This window comes from Nannospalax galili, unplaced genomic scaffold (assembly GCF_000622305.1).
Source record: "Nannospalax galili isolate Female #2095 unplaced genomic scaffold, S.galili_v1.0 scaffold550, whole genome shotgun sequence".
NCBI classification, from domain to species: domain Eukaryota; kingdom Metazoa; phylum Chordata; class Mammalia; order Rodentia; family Spalacidae; genus Nannospalax; species Nannospalax galili.
The window spans coordinates 2381458-2386455 of NW_008329138.1; positions in this window are offsets into that span (position 1 = coordinate 2381458).

Sequence of the window (4998 nt, forward strand, 5' to 3'; positions counted from 1 at the left end):
GAGTTCCATGTCCTGCATTATCTCTGGGGGGCAGGGGTTCTCATTGTACTCCTCTAGAGGACTATTGGTATTTGGTGGGGATATGTTATTTTGGTTTTTCATGTAATTACTTTTTCTCTGTGACTTTGACATGTGAATTTCTTTTGTAGGTTCTGATTTTTGTTGAGACTCAAGCCTTCAAGTTTAGGTCTGCTTCTTTTTGTAAACTTTATGTGACTTTCTGGTTTTCTTGTTGAGCATGAAAAGCTGGTTGGTCTAGGCTTCCAGTTCTCTCTTTTATTTTATATTGGAGTGGCCAAATTGCTGTCATCTTCAGGAGTTCCCACAGAGGCCCAAGTCAGATAAGGATCAGATGCTTTCAGGTTTTCTTCTGAGGTCTGGATCCCTCCAATAAAGATGTTTTCCTCAGAAATTTGGGGGCTGAACTGGCCTTGGAGGAGCACCCAGGAATTGCTGTTCTCAGGCATTTGGTGGCCATGCCACCCTGGGAAGCAGAGGGAGGTGAGTGGGGACCAGGCCCAGAGGGCTCCTGGGGACCTCGAGAAGGAACAGGGTTGGTCTGGACCCAAAGGATCAGGAAGGAGTGATGGCTCTGAGCTGAGCGGTCAGCCACACTGTCTGGTGTGTCAAGGCAAGAATTGGGCCAGTGCCCAGCCTAGTAGGAGAGATTGGGGAGGGGGAGGTGGAAGGGTGAATGAGCCTGGGGGAGTCAAGGTGTGGTGGGTGTGCTGGACTTACTGAGGAGAGTGGCTAGCAGGTTGTGCAGCTCAGTGAAGCAGAGGGAGGTCAGGGCAGGACCAGGCCCAGAGGGCTCCTGGGGACCATGAGAAGGAACTGAGTTGATCTAGATGTAAAGGGTCTTTCTGCTCTTAAAGATGACAAGGTTTGATTCCCAGCACCTGTATCAGGAAGCTCACAAGTAGCTGTAATTCAAATTTCAAGGGATCTCACACCCTCTCCTGGCCTCCTCAGGCACTACACACACACATACATACACACACACACATACACACACACACACACACACAATGTACATAAATCCATGAAGGCACTCATGCATACTCATTAAAAAATATTTTTTTGGTCTTTTTAAGACAGGGTCTCCCTGTAGCCCCAGCTGGCCTGGACCTCACTATGTAGACCAGGCTGGCCTCAAATTCACAAAGATCTTCCTGCCTCTACTCCCAAGTGCTGGGACTAAAGGCGTGTGCCACCACATGCTGTTCATAAGAAATGAATTTTTAATTTGTAAAATAGAAGTGAAAATAGAAAACAAACAATATAATGGAAAAATAAGCAATGGAACTAAATAGAAAATACTCAAAAAATGAAATACAAATGACTAAGAAACATTTTGAAAATGCTCAATCTCCTTGGTCATCAGAAATTCTGATAAAAACTACTTTAAGATTCCACCTCACCCCAGTCAGAATGGCCACCATCAGAACGATGAATGACAACTGTGGACATGGATGTGGGGAAAGGGGAATGCTTGTATACTGTTGTTGAGAGTGTAAACTAGTGTAGTCACTTTGGAAATCAGTATGGAGGTTTCTCACAAAACTTTAAACAGAATGAAATGTATTAGCAACCTGACCCAAGTTATTCCATTTTGCCCAGAGTGGCTGTTTCAACAGAGACTTCTGTTCCACTTATGAGAAATACCCAGAGGGCCGGCAGCCTTGAGTCCCAAGAAAAGACTAACCATAAAACTGTGATATATGTTGATCTGGGACATCCTGCACCTGGCTAACTGCTTGTTTTGCTTCTGTAACTTACTTACTATTTCAGGTCACCCTGACATGTAATATGAGACCACCCTGATATTCAGTGACTGTCTGGTAACTGCTGATTTTGATTTCTGTTACAATGCTTGTTATGGGTAGGTAGTTGACTAATTTTAAAATTGCCAAGTTGTACATTTGCCTTTCCTGCCCATGCAGTAATAGACTGTTGATTAGTAAATTCAAATTCTGCTATGTTGTACAAACCTGATTGGCTCACAGATGTTCTGTTTAAACTATGCTTTCTATAATCCTATAAAAACCCTAAATGGTTAATGTTCAGGGGCTGTTTCTACTCCCAATATAGACAGTCCTCCAATCATAATAAAATATTACCTTGCTACTTTCTACTGAAATGGTATTGGTGATTTTGTGTGAACTCCATCCTGCAATACAGAACAGCCATATGACCCAGTATATCAATGTGGTGGTTTGAATGAAAAATGGGCCCCTAGGCTCAAGTATTTGAACACGGGGTCAGATGCTGGCACTGTTTGTGGAAGGTGATGGAAGCTTTAGAAAATGCAGCTTTGCTGGAGGAAGTACTTCACTTGGGATGTGCTTTGAGAGTTCATAGCCTTGTCCCACTTCCAGTTTGTCCTGCTTTCTGTGCATGCTTTAAGATGTGAGCCCTCAGTTTTCTACTCTGGCTGCCTCTGTGTCATGCCTCCTGGCCACGATGGACTCTTATCTCTCTGGAACCATAAGCTCAAAATAAACTGTTTCTTTCATAAGTTGCCTTGGTCATTGTCCTAGTTTGTTTCTCCATTGCTGTGACAAAACACTCTGAACAATACTAACTTGGGGAGGAACGGGTTTATTTGTCTTACATCTCCCAGGACACAGTTCATCAGGGAGTCCAAGGTAGGAACTCAAGGCAGGAACCTGGAGGCAGGGGCTGGAGCACAGGCCATGAAGGAACACTGCTTACTGGCTTGCTCCCCTGGCTCCTGCTCAGCCTGCTTTCTTATGCAATGCAGGCCCATCTGCCCAGGGGTGGCACCACCCACAGTGGGCTGGGTCCTCCCACATTATACAACAATCAAGAAGATGCCCCACAGACGTGGCCACAGGCCAGTTCAATGGAGGAAATTCCCCAATTGAGGCTCCCTCAACCCAGGTGTGTCAAATTGATACTAAAGCTATCCAGCACAGTCATGGTGTTTTATTACAACAGAAAAGTATTTACACAACCAATCTTGGTTATATATTCAAAGGACTTTATATCCTAGTACAGAGACACTAGCAAATCCATATTCATTGCTGCTCTATTCATAATAGCTCAAAGATTAAATCGACTTAGATGTCAATCACCTGACGAATGGTAAAAAAATGTGATACACACACACCCACCCACCTGCACACACACACACACACACACACACACACATATATCTGTGACTATTATTCAGCCATAAAAAATGAAATCATTAAATTTGCTGGTTAGATGGGTGGAACTGGAAAACGTTATACTGAATGAAGTAACTGAGACACAGAAAGACAATCACCTTATGCAGATCTTAGCTTTGTGTGTTTAACTTGGAGAATAGATGGAAGCCAGCAACTAGAATGGGGCCTTTGGAGGGGGCACACAAAGGAAGGGGAGATAGGTAGAGAGTTGGAATGGGAGGGTGGAAGGGTTTAAACAGGGAGGGGTGGGAATGGTGGGCAGGAAGAAGTCTAGCCCAAAAGAAGGATGTAAGAAAAAGTATATGGAAGCAAGTATCTCACAGCTCAATTAAAAATATAATATGAGGAATAGTAGAAGTTTGTGATATGAAGGAAGAGGGAGAAGCACTGTGGGTTAAAGGGTGAAGTGGGGGTGTCAGCAGTGGATAGGGAAGAGGAAGTAGTGTGTGGCTTTACCAGAACAGATGACCTTGGATGCTGTAGAGATAAAGGCAGTTCCAGGTCCACACACAGACAAATGGGCAGATCTGGGAACAGGAATTCTAGCAGTCCCAATCAACAGCTGAAACAGAGCTGAACTGAAGCCCCTGGGAAGTGGGGAGTTCTCTGAACGTCCCTTCATGAACACACTGGGTGGCCAGATGACATGACATTAGGCCCTTCACCATCACAGTGGTAGGTGTCCTCCTTAAGGGGTCCAGGTGAGGGTGTTGGCCTCTTATCTCAGTCTGGTATGTCTAAGGTCTCAAGCCTGGTTTGACTGGTATGCACTCTTACAGTCTCAATTTGCTTTGATAAATTTATAGAGCGGCATCCTTCATCATCAATCTGCACCTTCTGCGTGGTGCTTGCCGGATGGCAGTGTTTGAGTGTCTTCCCAGGAACCCAGTCATCCTACTTCTGCATTTGTGCTCAAAATGAAGTCAAATCCTCCTTGCAAAATGTAGTCTGTCAGGACAATGTATAGTCTGAGACCTACACTTTATACACTATGGAGAAACTTACAGTAAGGTACAGCCTAATCTCAACGATGACAGCATTTCATTTCAAGTTCCTTAGTAAAAGTGGAACTTCCCAAAAGCTGTGAATGAAAGGCAACCTTTAAGATTTTCACAATATTTCAAATGTAAATTTGCCCAGCACAATCAGCCTTATTGAGAATTTAAGGTCCACGGCTGCATACTAACCAGCCACAAGGCTATGTCCTCAAATTTAAAAACACACGAAGATGGTGCTCATCATAGACTTTTCCTCCTCCCCCCTTCTCCTCCTCCTCCTCCTCCTCCTCCTCCTCCTCTTCCTTCTTTCCTATAAATGTATCTCAGATCTTTACAAACAATCCATGTCTCATTGAAATACACCCATCCCAATAGAAACTTACTTTTGATTCCTCTCCCTCTCTTTCTGAAAGTTTCCCTGTATCCCCAGTTGACCTGGAACTTTCTGTGTAGACCAAGCTGGGCTCAATCTCACAGAGATTTTCTTGATTACTTGTATTAAAGGTTTGTGCTACCCTGCCCAGCCCTTCCTTCCTTCCTTCCTTCCTTCCTTCCTTCCTTCCTTCCTTCCTTCCTTCCTTCCTTCCCTCCCTCCCTCCCTCTCTCTCTCTCTCTCTCTTTCTTTTCCAATCTACCCATCTAAAATGCCTGTATATATACTGTATTTCTTTCCTTCTTTCTTTCTCTTTTGAGACAGGATCTCATTATGTTGCTCACATTGGCCTCTAACTTAAGATCCTACCTCCTCAACCTTCTCCATATTGGGAAAATAGGTATGGGCCAACAGGGCCAGCATGACACTTTCT